General features: G+C 42.1%; 1 protein-coding gene across 3 annotated transcripts in view; it reads left to right on the plus strand.

Moving 5' to 3' along the window:
* LOC137438937 (plexin-A1) overlaps window positions 1-16,616 on the plus strand; it is a 583,415-nt gene that overhangs the window by 143,678 nt on the left and 423,121 nt on the right. The window lies entirely within an intron of this gene.

The following is a 16,616-nucleotide window of genomic DNA, read 5'->3' on the forward strand; positions in this document are numbered from 1 at the left end:
ATAAATCATAGAATCATTTTGTTTAACAAAATTTAATTTAAAATTTGGACTCAGCAAAGTAGCCACCTTTTGCAGATATAACCGCCGAACACAATCGTGGCATTCTTTCTACAATGGAAATGAAATATTGTTCGGGAAATTCTTCCCAACACTGTTGCAGAGGTTCCCACAAATGTGTTGCACTTGGAGGTTGCTTTTCTTTCACCCTTCTGTCCAGTTCATGCCAAACCAGCTCGATGGGGTTTAAGTCTGGAGACTGCTGGCCATTCCATGATTTGAAGCCTACAGTCTTGTTCTTTTCCTCTAAGGTAGTTTTGACACAGCCTGGAGGTGTGTTTAGGGTCATTATCTTGCTGTAGGATGAACCCCCTGACCAACTAGGCATATACCAGAGGGTATTGCATGGCACTGCAAAATGCTGTGGTCGCCCTTTTGGTTCAGGGTGCCAGTCACTCTGTGCAATTCCCCGACTGGATCCAGCAAAAGAGCCCCAGACCATCACGCTTCCTCCTCCATGTTTGACAGTTGGTGTAACACACTGAGGAACCATCCTTTAGCCTACTTGACGGTGTACAAAAATCCTGCGTGATGAACCAAAGATTTCAAATTTTGATTCATCGGTCCATAAGACCTTCTTCCAGGCTTCAGTAGTCCACTGGTGGTGCTTCATGGCCCAGGCTAGGCCTCTTTTTCTTATTTTGCCATCTTAGCAATGGCTTTCTTACTGCCACTTGACCTGTCAAACCTGCAGCTCGAAGTCTTCCCTTCACAGTTGAAACTGTGACTTGCTTACTTCGACCAGTGTTAAGCTGTGCTTGAAGCTGTTGTCCTGTTAGCCGCCTATCACGCAAGCTGTTGACTCTCAGAAACTTGTCTTCTGATTCTGTTGTGGCTTTGGGTCTGCCAGACCTCTTCCTGTCAGAGTTTCCTCCAGTTTCCAATATACTACTTCCTGCAGTACAATATTGTCCAAATAATGCTTCAGAGGGTGTAATATCAGTCTGTTCCAATACTGCTTTTATACAGACAGGGGCTTTGTAATCAAGTAATCAGCAGAGGTTGGGACACCTGTAGGAATTGTTTGCATCAACTTTCAAGGCTTAATTTACTTACATTGCTGCAGAACAGCTGTAAGTTGTGAACCCATTACTTGTTCCCTGAAGAAGGCCTTTTTTTTTTTTTACAATATAACTGTGCAATTCACATTATTTTCCCGTTTTTGCTAACCTAAACTTTTTTTTAACCTCGAGCAGTTTACTGCTTACCTTTGTACCATTTCAGTTCATTCACTGTACATTAAACTGCGTAAATTTCAATTAAAACTGGAAAAATTGAGGTGTTCTAAAACGTTTGACCGGTCGTGTATATATATATATATATATATATATATATATATATATATATATATATATATATATATTGGTGCTGGGCCGATTAGAAGATTTGACTATGACTGATTACCCATTAATAAAAACAAATCGGCCTATTAGTGTACCGATTCCGATTATAAAGTGATAACGAATTATGTCAGAGTGCATTGTGCTCACATGAAGTGGATAACGGATCAGTGCTATGCGTTATTGAGTGGCTGTGAATTAATACATTTTAAATCCCTCTCTCATTGATTGGCGATATCAAACGGCACAGCATTCTGTCATTTTTAAATGATTGATGAGCTACTGTGTGCTCATTCAAAAAGCTATTGAGGATATAAAATGAAAGGTTTCATACTTGTCTGGTCGTGTGAAAATCAAAGTTTTATACAAAATACAGTACAGGGAGTCCCCGGTTATAAAGGGATTCCGTTCTGACCAACATGCATACGGTAAGTAAATCGATCGGCCAAAGGCAAAGTTTTATCAACCGGGTGAATCAGAAAATAATTCGAAAAGAGAGTTGGACTTTGGAATCGTGCAGCAAAACGGTTATATTCATCCTGATGAAGCAGCACTTCATGGTAGGAAGGAAGGAGGGAAGGAAGGAGGAAGCCAGCGCACCAGGAAGTGGAAATGCAGTTTGCCTATGTACTTCTAACGTACCTTTAATATAAAGTGTTCTAATCGTGCTCTTAAAGACTGCATGTGAAAGTGATCCTTTTTCTCAGGGATGCAGAATACTGTCCATCCGCCTTTGAAATGTGAAAAAATAAATTCAACTGATGCACACTTGGAATGTATGACGTCAAGACGTACTTTGCCAGGAAGTGGAGTGCGAGCTGTGGCATTTTCCTATGTCTTTGTGGTTGTTTATAAAGCAAATGGTTAATTTATATGAATCCTTTGTCCTTCAGAAAGGTTGTGTTGTTTTTCTTTGTGAGTTTCAAAACAAAATAAATTCGATAACACCCGACTTCCTAGCCGTTTGACGTATTAACATGTTTTCCAAATTACTGAGCCAAATTTTTTTACCCATCACACGACAACTGCGAGCTGTTTATATAGAATACTGCTTATGCACATTTCCTTGAAACGTCTATATTGCAAGGTTATTGTTTTTTAATTTATTTGTTGAAATTTGGTCTAAACAAGGCTGAAAGTTACTTTAGGTTTTTGGGTTGTATATCGGGTTGCTACCCATCCCGTATAATACAGGATCGTCCCGTATTGGAGAATAAAATGCAGTGTCCCGTATCGAGTCAATACGGGACGCGATTTGTCCCGTATTTTCATGCACACCATACTTTCATAATACACTAGGTGTTCACAATGGTTAGAATGACATGATAGTTAATAAAACCAAAACCGTTTCGCAAGACATAGCGTCGATGTTCCCAATCAAAATTTGCGGAAGAGAATGGCAGGCAAGTTCAGTGTCGACGTCACCGTTGTCCTAGTTACGGAGACTCAGACGCGCGATTTGTTTTTATACAGTCACGTGAAAAAGGAAGTACTCCCCATGTAAAGTTTTGACTTTTTCAACATATTTCAACATACAACGATTTGATCTTCATTTTTTTTTTAAATTTTAATTTTTTTTTGTATACTGAATCGACGCTCGTGAAAGAGCTGACATTTACTTCACAAACAAATCAACCAGACAAACAAAATATATAAAAAGAGGGAGCGGAAGACAAGAGAATGGGAAGCACGCAAACACTTGAGAGCACACAACATTTAAGAGCAGGGAGATGTGTGGGAGGGAGAGGGCTTGGAGGGAGGAGGCGTGGGAAGGGGGGGGGGGGGGTGGGAGAAGTACAAAACACAAGGACACCAAGGACTTCCAGGACAGAAGTTGGTATTTCAAAAAGTGGAATTGGGGTGAAATTATCGGGGATAGAAAAGATCAAGGTTTTGGATGGGGGAAGATAAGAGATGGTGGTGAACAGCTGTTTTAAAGACCTGGAGGGTGGAGTGGGATTGAAGAGAGTGAGGGAGTTTGTTCCAGAGGCGGGAGAAAAGAGGAATGAAGGAGTGAAGGTGAGCAGAGAGTCTTGATTTTGGCAGTTTAACCATAAGAGGGTTGCAGGCAGATCTTGTGCGACCTGTAGGAATATTTGCGGGACAGAGCCCAGAGAGAGCTGGGGGGGGCAAGGCCAGAGAGGAGTCGGTAGAAGACTGAAAGACCACCAACCTGCCTGCGGTGAGTGAGTGAGAGGCCCTTGGAGTTAGCTTCATCGTGGGAGATTCCAATGATTCTGAATGCTTTGCTTTCAACAGCGTGAAGACGAGCTAGGTGTGAGGCAGGAGCACCAGCCCAGAGGGGAGAGCAGTATTCCATTGAGCTGCGGATGAAAGCCTTGTACGTGGTGAGGAGCTCAGGTGTGCCAAGGAAGGACTTCGCACGACGGAGGATGCCCAGTCGGCGACTGGCTTTGGAGGCCAGATTTAAAATGTGGTTTTCCCAGGAAAGATCATGGCAGATAGTGAGACCCAAAAGTTGGAGTGACATAACTTCTTGGAGAGGATTATTCAGAAAGTAGATGGGAGGGTTGTCCAGTCGGTCTTTTCGGAGAGACATCGTAAGAGTGTGAGATTTGTCAGGATTGAAAGACATGTTCCACTTGTTTGCCCAGTCTGTTATTTTGTCCAGGTCTGCAGAGAGTGAGGAGGCTGCAGACTGCCGATCTGAGGGATGAAGAATGGAGCGACAGAGAGTAGAGTCATCAGCAAAGAGATAGAGAGGATTTTCAAGAGAGTCGGAGAGATCATTGATGAAGACCAGAAAAAGCACAGGGCCCAGAACACTGCCTTGGGGAACTCCAGCCTGAACAGGAAGAGGAGATGAGAGAAACCCATTCAGGGCCACATGTTGACTGCGACTAGAGAGGAAGTCCGCCAGCCATGCGTGGAGATTTCCATGGATACCAACAGAGGAGAGTTTGGTGAGCAGAGCGGGGTGCCAGACCGTATCGAAGGCACGTGATATGTCAAGGGAGACAGCTCTAATTTCCTGTTTGGCATTGAGGACCTCCATCCATTGCTGAGAAAGCAGTAGCAGCATGTCCAGAGTAGAGTGACCAGGTCTGAAACCAAATTGATGATCAGAGATCAAGCCATTGGAGAAGAGGAAAGATTTCATATCTGAAGCAATGATGGATTCCATGACTTTACTGATAATTGAGAGAAGGCTGATTGGTCTGTAGTTGCTGGGATCTGTTTTTGCACCTTTTTTGTGCAAAGCGGTGATGTTGGCAGATTTCCAAGCAGATGGCAGATGACCTTGAGCAAAAGAGAGTGTGAAGAGAACAGAGAGAGGGAGTGAAAGAGGGGAAGAACAAGATTTTAGGACCCGTGGGCTGATGCCGTCAGGTCCAGTTGCAGAATCAGAGTCGAGGGTTGACAGAAACTTTTCCACTTTGTCAGGAGGAAAGGACACAAGAGTCCAGGAGCAGCTGGGTACGACTGGGTACGGTGGGTACAGAGAGGGATGGGTTTAGGACACAAGATTTAGAGGCAAACACAGAGTTGAGGCATTCAGCTTTTTCACGCGCGGAGTCAGCCGTGTGGCCGTTTGAGGTGAGGGAGGGGATGGAGGGGGAACAAACCCCAGAAACAGATTTGACCAGACGCCACCAGGATTTGGAAGAGGGAGACAGATAAGAGAGTTCTGTCGTGAGGACAGAGAGATATTGTTTCCTGGCTCTCCTGAGGGTGGACACACACTTGTTTCGGGCTTTGTGAAAGGAAATGAGATTTCCTTCCGTTGGATTTGCTTTCCAGGCGACTTTTACTTTCAACTTTCCAGGAGACTTTTCCTTCCGTTGGATTTGCTTTCAACAATATTGATGGATAAAGGTGATATAATATAACAAATATCATGAAACATTGACATTTTGTCATCCATTGTAAAATTTAAATAAACATAAATGCAAATTTTGCATGTGGAAAAAGTAAGTACACCCCTACATTTATCACTACTTCAAATACCTAATATTAGAATCAAGTGCACCAGCTCAGGTGCAAATGATGAGAACATCGTTAGAGAGGATCTTGGAGGAACCTGTCTTATTTAAACCTCAGACATTTAGTTTGGTTTGCTCTTTGTTGTTGAAGTGTGCGGCGTCACCATGCCTAGATCAAAAGAGCTCTCTGATGCCTTCAGAAAGAAGGTTATAGATGCCTACGAGTCTGGGAAGGGATTTAAAAAGATCTCCAAACAATTTGAAATCAATCATTCGACTGTCCGGAAGATCATCTACAAGTGGAGAAGATTCCAAACAACTACCAACTTGTTCAGGCCAGGCCGCCCCAGCAAGTTCAGCCCGAGAGCAGACCGCAAGATGCTGAAAGAAGTCTCTAAGAACCCCAGAATGTCATCACGGGACCTACAGGTAGCTCTTGCCACTGTTGATGTCAAAGTGCACGAGTCTACCATTAGAAAGAGGCTGCACAAATTTGATCTACATGGGAGGTGTGCCAGGAGGAAACCTTTGCTGTCCAGAAAGAACATCAGGGCAAGACTAAAGTTTGCCAATGAACACCGAGGCAAAGACCAGCACTTCTGGAACAACGTGCTCTGGATAGATGAGACAAAGGTACAGCTATTTGGCCACAGTACCAGAAGACATGTTTGGCGAAAACCATAGACAGCATTTGACCACAAGAACCTTATACCAACTGTATAGCATGGTGGTGGAAATATTATGCTTTGGGGCAGCTTTGCTGCATCAGGGCCTGGGCAGCTCACCATCATATAATCCACTATGAATTATTCATTGTACCAGAGGGTGCTTGAGGATAATGTGAGGCCATCTGTCGGAAAGTTGAAGCTCAACCGAAGGTGGACCTTGCAACATGACAATGACCCTAAACATACCAGTAAATCCACCAAGGAATGGCTGAAAAGAAAGAAATGGAGGGTTCTGGAATGGCCAAGTCAAAGCCCTGATCTAAATCCCATCGAGATGTTGTGGGGGGATTTGAAACGAGCTGTGCATGCAAGAAACCCCTCAAACATCGCACAGCTGAAAGAATTCTGCATGGAGGAGTGGGCAAAAATTTCTCCCAGTTGATGTCAGAGACTGGTAGACAGTTGTAATAAACGCCTACTTGAGGTTGTTTCTGCCAAAGGGGCAATACCACCTATTAGAGCCAAGGGTGTACTTACTTTTTCCACATGCAAAATTTGCATTTATGTTTATTTGAATTATACAATGGACTACAAAATGTAAATGTTTCATGATATTTGTTACATTATATCACCTTTATCTAGCAATATTGTTGAAATGAAGATCAAATAGCTGTCTGTTGAAATATGTTGAAAAAGTCAAAACTTTACATGGGGTGTACTTACTTTTTCACGTGACTGTATATATATGTATATATAAAAAAAATAAAAAAAAGTGTGTGTGTATGTGTATATATATATATATATATATATATATATATATATATATATATATATATATATATATATATATATATACATATTCACACAAGTCCATACTGAGTTTTGAGCAACAAATGACTCAACGTTTCAGTCACCAACATGAAACAAAATGTGCCAATGCTGACCTTTCTCGAGAGTGGAGAAAACTATTATAAACTGGCCCAATCATCTAGAAGGGGGGGGGGGGGCGGAAGCCAGACTTCCAATCAGAGCAGTGCCTCAAAAACTCGTGACTTTCACCCGTTAGCACATGAAATCAAATGGCCTGTCAGAAAACTGCTGTGAGGTGGAGGGGTGTATGTGTAAGTAGTGGGAGGGCAGCAACACATACATGGAGTCAGATAATCGCTTGTAATGCAATCTGATCAAATGAAATTGATGTAATCCAATCTAACATCTTACTATAATTCACCAAAGGTCCCGTTCGAAGGTCCCGTAAAAACTGCTGAACCGATCGCAAATATATTTTGGGTGGGTAATCCTGGGACCCCTAGGAGTAAAATAGGCTACTTAATTTTCCCAATTTCAGCTTTGGTCTCCAGCATTCTCAGGTTTGGACTCCCGCATAACATTCGCGTTCGCATCACGTTCATTGTGTCGATGTTCTCATTGTGACGATCTTACTATAATTCACCAAATGTCCGTCTGTCTGTCTGTTCAAAGGTACCGTAAAAACTGCTGAACCGATCGCAAAGATACTTTGGGTGGGTAATCCTGGGACCCCTGGGAGTAAAATAGGCTGTTTCGTTTTCCCAATTTCAGCTTTGGTCTCCAGCATTCTCAGGTTTGGACTCCCGCATAACATTCGCATTCGCATAACGTTCATTGTGACGATGTTCTCATTGTGACGATGTTGTGATGGTGTATGTCTTCACGGTAGTGTTTGACGTGACGGTGTGAACGTAATTTCGTCATGTTTTTCATTTCGTAATCCTTTAATGAACGTTTAATGTTTAATGAACGTTTAATGTTTGATGAACGTTTAATGCCCTTCGATGTCCAGGGCCGCATGCGCTACACTGTACGGGCCAGCGTGTACCTTGCCCTTCGCCGTCAGGCTCAGGTAAACCGCTGAGCCCCATCCGTGATGGGGACTGGGGCTTGAGACAGTGTCCCACGAACGAGGAATTTCCAGTAAGTGCGAGTCATCAGCTCACGTTGATTAAGTCCATGCCCTTTGTACACACCGCCGGTCGCTACTACCGATCGGACGGTTTGATGAGATCCTCGGAGCAGCCCCTGCACGGGCCGTTCTCGGCTCGTGCCGGTGCACCGAAAAGATGAGCGAACTTGACTGTCTAGACTTAGAGGAAGTAAAAGTCGTAACAAGGTTTCCGTTGGTGAACCTGCGGAAGGATCATTATCGGGACAACATGAGAGCGAGCGAGACGTGAGACGTACGTGGTACGTGATCGTCCATGTACTGTTTAGCCATGTACTGTTTAGATTTTGATGATTTGCGTGTGATATGATTTAACGGATGTTTCTATGAATCGTTTAAAATAAAAAGCCTTCAATTTCTGATATTTTACCTTTTCATTTGGGCTTCTCAATTGAAGCCCCGCCCGTAGGGCGGGTACTGTTGCTAGTAATTACTAATGGCATGAAACAAAGGTGGGAATGTGGGAGGGTGTTGGAAAGAGACTACAATGGTATAACATCATTACATACTTTAATGCAGGAGGAGTCCATTTGACCCATCAAATCCTGTGCAAAGGTTGCCAACTTGTGGCTGTTTGTCCATGCTCTATGCCTTTTTAATGCTGAGCAGCAAGCAAGGAAGCAGCACATATCATTTTAAATGTCTTTGTTATGACTCAGATGGGGTTCGAACTACCGATCTCCTGGACTCAGAGTGGATACTCTAACGTTACACCACTGATTATTATCAAAAGAGATTAAAAAAAAGACAACCTTGCAACATAAATGTCGACAAATTTCACATTGTTGGGTTTTATAAAAGTGTTGGCAGGATAGCGCATAGGTTGTTCCTAGTCTGGGTTTGATTCCCATGCTGTCTAGTCTGACCACCTGTAATTCCTGGGTCGACTATAAACTGTCACTTTGGTGCTTCACAGACAGGGGATTGCATCAATGAGTGTCCCGTATTTGGAGAGAGGTTCAGCCGGTTGTCTCATCTGCTCGCATTTACAGGTGGATGTTAAAGATCCCATTTCAAAATGAGTATTATATTTGTGCCGGGACATTGTACAGGTTCCTGCCCAGACTACCACTAGGTCGACCAATGACACTTGTCCCAGTGTATTTTGTCTGGTGCCTGCTTCCGAAATGCCAATGCTCTGGAAAGAGCAAGGCCATGAATGGAATGGATATTACAGAAGCCAATGACAGGGAGAAATAAAAAAGGAATATGGATGAGCCCCCTGGGTTATTATGCTCACAGATAAAAATTGTTTTAGACTTCAAAGAAGACATGCACGCTGGAGATACATGGTCGTTGCAGCAAGAGACGATGGAAGTTTCTTTTTGATGGTTTATTAACTATAAGGAGTGTGTAAAAAGCACTGTCTTATTATCATTCATACCATGAAATAGATTATGTTGGAGGAAAAAAAGCTCCAGCAGAAATCTACTTCCTTATGTGCTGGTGGCAAAAGCTTAAGAGGAATGCCATTGATTTCCACTGCCATAAAGGGCACAGTAAATTGATGTTTGATTTCAGCGCTGGGTCACCCGCACCCGGAGAATCAGAAATCTGGCTGCGGAGCTGACCTGACGCCGCAGGAAACGCAATCGATTCACAAAATTGGCGAGAATTGCTAATTTTCTGGTAATTATTTGCGCCCTAATTGTGAATCGTGCCGATCATGCGAAACTGTTCTTTCTGTATAAAATAAAGAGGCCTTGTCTGGAAGTTACGCACACCATTTGTGAAGGTGCTCTCTACATAACTAGATGGTATTCATAGAATACTTACCCTGCGCAGTCAACTTGTTGTGAGCCAACTCTTTTATTGTTGAACGTTTCTTTTTTTTGATCCCATAAGGCTGCCAGACCACGTGAGCGATGACATCATATATTTATATTCTCTAATATAATATTGTTTCATAGATCATGTTGAATAAATTTCAAACTGATCAGACTAAGCGTTGTCCCTGTCGAATTATGACGTCGTAATTATGGCACCAATGACGTCATCGTTAACAACACCTATTCCCCATATGGAGTTATTTTCAAGGAGCCACGTTTCAATTTTTTCCAAAGAGCTATTTTGGAGATATGGAGATGCAACGTTTTTTGTTTTTTTCAAGATGGCGCCTGTAACACATGACCTATGATGTCATGATTATCATTAAAATATTCTAAAGGAGGAGGCGCTCCTATGGTGAAAATGTCAGGTCCATCAGACCAACAGTTGCTGAATTTTTTTTAAAATAATGATCGGATGGATAAGTGTTGTATTTGTCGAATTATGACGTCATAACGAAGGCACCGATGACATCATCTTAAACATATATTATTCCCCATGGGGAGTAGTTGACAATGAGCCAGGTCTCAATTTTTTCCATGGAGTGGTTTCAGAGATAGAGGTGCAATTTTTTTCAAAGATGGCGCCTGTACCACGTGACCTATGACGTCATAATAATAATTAAAATATTCTGCAGGAGGAGGCCCTCCTATGGTGAAAATTTTGTGTCAATCGGACCAAGAATTGCAGAGAAAAAAAAAAATTCATGCTGATCGAATCAAGCGTTCTACTTGTCAGAATTATGACGTCATAGTTTAGGTGCCGCTGACATCATCATTAACATATCTTATTCCCCAAGCGGCATGTTTGACAATGAGCCATTTTTCTATTTTTTCCCATGGAGCGGTTTCGGAGATATAGAAGTGCAACTTTTTTCGATTTTTCCAAGATGGTGCCTGTACCACGTGACCTATGACGTCATAATTATCATTTTAAAAATTCCACAGAAGGAGCCGCTCATATTCTAAAAATTTCGTGCCAGTCGGACTAACAGTTGCAGAGGAATTTTTTTTCCATACTGATCAGATCAAGTGTTGTACTTGTCGAATTATGATGTCATAATTAAAGCCCCCAATGACGTCATCATCAACATATCTTATTCCCCATGGTTAGTACTTGACAATGAGCCATGTTTCCATTTTTTCCATTGAGCGGTTTTGGAGATATAGAGGTGTAACGTTTTTCCAAAATGGCGTCCGTACCGCGTGACCTATGACATAATTATGAATAAAATATTTCTACAGGCGGAGGCGCTTCTATGGTAAAATTTCGTGTCATTCGGACCAACGGCCGAGAAAATTTATTTACAAAATGCAGACATGGCACAGGTACATACGGCACATGTACGCAACTGAATGGTTAACCTCGCTTTTCGCTTCACGAGCGCAGGGTAATAATTATGCAATCGGGCAGAAGTTTTCATTCCTCCTTTCCCCCTTCTCTAAGTCCAAAGCAATCCTCTTTCTTTCCTCCTCTTCCCAAATGTTTCTTTATATCTCTCTCTTACATGATTCTCTTTTTTTCTTTATCTCATTAAATGTCTGCCCCACTACCCCTCCTTTGTGCACATAATATGCCGATGGCCTTTAAAGCCTTTGGTTTGATTTTAAAAAAGAGCAGATAAAGTCAGCCTCAGTGAGTTAGCAATAAACAGTCAAGTGATTCTGAAGTCATTCTGAAGAAAAATGTTATAATGGTGATTGAAAACTATTGGGTTTTTAACCTTCAATATCTTTTTATTACAAGCCAATACCATACCTGTAAATGCAAACAGTGGGGTATTAAGGAGAAAATTGCCTCTTCAACACAGGCCTAATGATGAAAATCTCCACCATGGTGATACAGGCATTTCCAGCCTCCAAGCAATCTCCAAGATGATTTCATTGGTGGAGTTAACAGTTTTGATGAGATTTTTTTGGAGATTATCTTATTTGCTAAAATTCCAGAATTCCAGCAGTAAGAGTGTGTTTGGTACGTGCCAGTCATGGGGATGAAAATAATTGCAATTTCTTTGTAACTCGTTGCACAGAAGCCGACATTATTGTTGGTTTTCAGGGAGAATCCACCATTTCCTGTCAAATGTAAAAGATGAACGATTGGTATAATGAGCCTGTGGGTCCGACTGCTGCCTTGTGGAATGGTTCTATTGACGGATGAGGCAGATTGCGATTACCTATTGCCTGCGGGTTTGCCTCACTCCTGATGGCAGTGAGTCGGGAGCTCACTGTCGACCGGTCTTCCATTTATTGCATGTGGTCGATTGCATTGCCATCTGCGTTGATCCCGCTGTCAACAGCGACCGATGTCAACCAAATCGCAATGTCAAATGGTGGCAACAGCCACTTCTAGCCTCAGATTCTCCACTGAATTTCTCCACCATCAGTGTAAGTTAGCTTCAGTTAATGTGGAGAATGGGGTTAATACAGTATGTAGAAGAGATATATTGCAGTAATGGGGTGTAGATTAAGTGTTGGCATGATGTGCCAAAGGACCCTCTCCTGCACCTAAGTTTTCTTGTATTTCCTTCTGTATTCCACAGACTATTTTGAATGCTATGCACAACCTTACATCTTCCACCTTCCATCTTTTCATTGTTGTATTTCTACTTGTATGCATAACCAGCAGGCATATCCGGCGTTACCCGGTTTACTTGTTGCCATTTTGAAGAAATCAAATTTTGTGTTCTTCTATTTTTTGTGGGGGCCTAACACACTTCCCTACACCTGCTAAGATATGAGGTCAGGGATCATTTAATATTACCTTTCTCATAGCTACAAAGGCTTAGGTACTATAGAGTGATTTAAAAAAAAAAATCCAACTTTTATTTTTCAAAGGTTTCCCGGTGTGTACCCCGGTTTAGAATAGGTACACCGTATCCCTGCGCATCATAAGAGGTGACTAAGGGTTGGCGTCAGGAAGGGCATCCGGCCAAAAAAACATTGCCTCAAACAGGGAACTATGATTGTCATGGGGCCCACAAGGGTAACCCCGTTCTCACGGGGAAAATGACCTTAAAACGATCATTCATTTTTCAAAATTTTCAAAAAATATTTTTCCTTAAAACCTTCCCCTGCACCCACTGATGAACCTCTGAAAGTATGATGGAGATCCGTTTAACCCTCTCTTTGAGAAAAATAACAACAGACAAACAGATGGACAGACAAACGTCTCTCATCATATAGATTCTGATGGTGACTTGGTGACACATCCACATTGATCTTTTTTCTTATTTTCCAGTTTCATCGCAAAAACCTGAGCAGTCTCAACAAACTTTTTTTTTGCTTCTTACCAAACCTTGTGCACTTTCCCATTTCCAGGAATTCCCACTATGTCCTCACTCACATGATGATTGGACAGTTATCCTTTTTGTTGCTACTCCATGACATGATATAAGCCTTTGGTGATCTCCTTTCTTCTTTCCCTCTATCCATTATCCCTTCACATCTCTGTGACTTTGTTGCATTGGGTGTTTAATGTGGGCTCTCTTCCCTTTTGCTCTTTCTTAATCCAACTTCACATCTTATTCCCTCGAGCTTATTTCTTCACATTTTTCATCTTTTGGACTCAAAAATAAAAACAACTTGAATTCCATAAAACTTTCTAGGCCAAAGAAGAGCAATTTTCTATTTGACCGAAATCAAAAAGGTTCATTCAAGTGCAACAAGAGTTATGGCAAGTAATCTCCTGCCTTTCTCACCTTACAGCACTTTCCACATCGATCAATTATTGCTCTAGAAGCCACTGCTATCCGTGCCATTTGCATACTCCCACAGGGTGGGTGTGAAGTCACAAGCCAGGGCAGATCTGAATGATTTAAGCTGAGCCCAAGCATATAAACATTTTTTTCCAACATCTTTAGCACATTTAAATTTGCAGCACGTGCTGGTTAAAACACAAGACAGCCATGGTGAGAAGAATGCCTAATTTGAATTTATAAGTGATGTCAAATTTTTTACTCATAATCATATTGCCGTCGCTATGCGGCCATTATAATGAAAAACACTGTGATTATTATCACAACACCGGATGATGTGGGCATTTCGAAAGCTAAATACGTGAAAATCCATGTTTGTAGCTGGTTCTGCAAGGAATGTGTACAATTAGGGATGAAGAGGATTGTAAAATCAGATTTTTTTTGAAAGTTATTGATCACCGTTTAAAAATGGCTTGAGGTGAATAATTTGGTGTGAGAATTCAGATTTGGGTTAAGAGAAGTTTAATTTATGAATCAGGCATAGTGGAAGGAGTGGGGGTAATTGATAAACAAGATATTATGAATTGGTATCTGAAAATGAGGATGTGGGAAAGTATCATAATTGTCACAAATATGTGAGTGGGAATTAGTGAATCTGTGTGTGGAAATTAGGGAGGTCTGGTAAAAGGAGTGAAAGCAGGTAGAGTAACTGAGTATTTAGGATCTTTTTTTTTTTTAAATACAGGTATCACGGCTCATGGAAGAATAGCATAACAGGATGCCAATGGTCAACAAACATCAAAAGGGATGAAAGTAAAACAGTGGAATAACCTATGGATGCATCACAGCGAGATATAGAGGGGTAGAGGCACTGTTGTTTCGAAGCAGACTAGTTAAACCGTTCCAGCCCTTTTTGTTCTGTGAAGAGACAATTTTTTACATTTGTCTTGTTTCACTCCAAGGGGCTGGTGGTTCTGCTTTTGTTTTCTTTGAGTAGCCCCCACCTCGAGTGGCCTTCTGGCTTTGTAGCGGGCAATATCCCATAAAAAAAAGGGAAAAAAAGAGGCAATTTCCTGGGATCCCCAGGTAACAAGGGGCCCACACATGACACAAAGGGGTTCACAATCTTTTGATACGGCCCCCGAGGGAGTGGTCCCACTTTTGCCGACAAAACATATCAACTTGGTGAGTGGTGATAAACAGTTCAAAGCGCGTGCTCCATCTCAAGGAAATAAATCACTGTCACGGAATGAATCAATTGAAAAAAATGTTTTCCTCTGATGTTTAACTCATCAGGAGCACAGGACGACCAGTATTGAAATTAACTTTTTTCGTTACACAAGTGGCATATCAGACCCAGAAAAGGGTCCTCGGTCTAGCACAAGTGCTGAGGTGTTGTGTTCTAATTGTTGTAATTGTGTTCTCATTACTAATTTCTAATTAAAATTGCTGAGGTGTTGTAATTGTGTTCTAATTACCAAGCAGCTTGTAGAGCACTCGCTAAGTGGCTGAAGCACTCAAGCGAGCACTCCAATGAATCCGTTAAAAGACGGCTGGCTTGGCAAGCGATAGCAAGCTGATTGGGAATGGAACATCTCGGATCAGCTTTTTGCGCAAGTTTGTGTTTATGATTGGTGGTGTTGAATGAGATTAGGGGATTACCATTACTAGCAACGGTACCCACCCTACGGGCAGGGCTTCAATTGGGAAGCCCAATTGAAAAGGCAAAATTTCAGAAATTGAAGGCTTTTTATATTTTAAACGATTCATATAAACTTCCATTGAATCATATCACACGTAAATCATCAAAATCTAAACAGTACATGGCGCCCATTTTGAAAAAAGATTGAATTCTGCAAAACGGAAGCGGCCGCTACACGTCTTTCTCAGTCGCACGTTTATGTGTGAAGAATGCATGCCGAATCTGTAACATGGAAGCGGCTGCTACACCTGTTTCTCAGTCGCTTTGCACACGCTGCCATGTTACTTCGGAGCCGCACGTTTATATAGGAAGAGTTCGTCAGGAGTCAATCTACTCTCTCCTGGTACGTAGAATAAACAGTATCTGTAGAATTTCAACAAAAGCCACATCACTGTTCATATCGGTAAATATTATTCCATCGTGTTTGGAAAAACTGGAAAATTGGAAAACTTTGAAAAATTGGAAAAACAATATAGCCGATTTTACTCCCAGGGGTCCCAGGAATACCCACCCAAATATCGTTACGATTGGTTGAGCCGTTTTTGCGGTACCTTCAAACGGATGGACGGACATTTGGTGAATTATAGTAAGATTCTAATCGAATAAAATAATTTGAAATATATCTTCGGGAGTAGCCTGGAGGAATCACGTTATTCTTTTTATTATTGACAATTTGGTTGGGTTGGTTGAGATTGCACAAGTAACAACCGAATCCATCGACGTCAGATAGACTGTCGACGGACACCAAATTGTGTATTTTAGTGTGTTGACAGATTGTCAGGGCTCATAGGGGCCTCAATGGGCCATTATTGCGTTTTGCATGGTATCCTCGAATGACTAACACCGCTCCTGATGACAGCACAAGAGGAGGAATTCCGGATTAGGTAGGACCAAGGTCCCAGCATGTATGGTAGAGCTCAGAGGAAGAAATAGGGTTCGTGATCGTAGTGGGCAGTAGGCTATAAAAACCTGGAGGGAAGATATTGAGATAACAAACTCAGCAAGCCAAATCCATGGGCAAAGGGAAGAGTTGTGCGGGTGGGAAGGGGGGGGGGGGTTTGATTGAATGGAGGTGACCATTAAGTTTAGACTTGTGGAAGAAAACAAGGAAAGGGTTTCCGTTAGAGCACATACGATTTTGAAGGGCAGGGATTGAGCAGAGAGGTGAGAGGGTGGAAGGAGCAATACCAAAATAGTCAGTGGAAAACTACAATACTGCCGACCTGCCTGCAGTGGGTAAGAAGCTGACCCTGAGAGTCAGCCTCATATCGTGAGATGCAAATGATATGGGGCTTTAGATGCCACCGTTTCAAGGGGATGAGGGGGGCATGGGAAGCAGCCGTCCCAACATGCAAAGCAAAGCCATATTCCACTTCTACATCGTTATAAGCTAGGACTGGCAA

Source organism: Myxine glutinosa, chromosome 1 (assembly GCF_964187855.1).
Source record: "Myxine glutinosa chromosome 1, kmMyxGlut1.1, whole genome shotgun sequence".
In the NCBI taxonomy this organism is placed as follows: Eukaryota; Metazoa; Chordata; class Myxini; order Myxiniformes; family Myxinidae; genus Myxine; species Myxine glutinosa.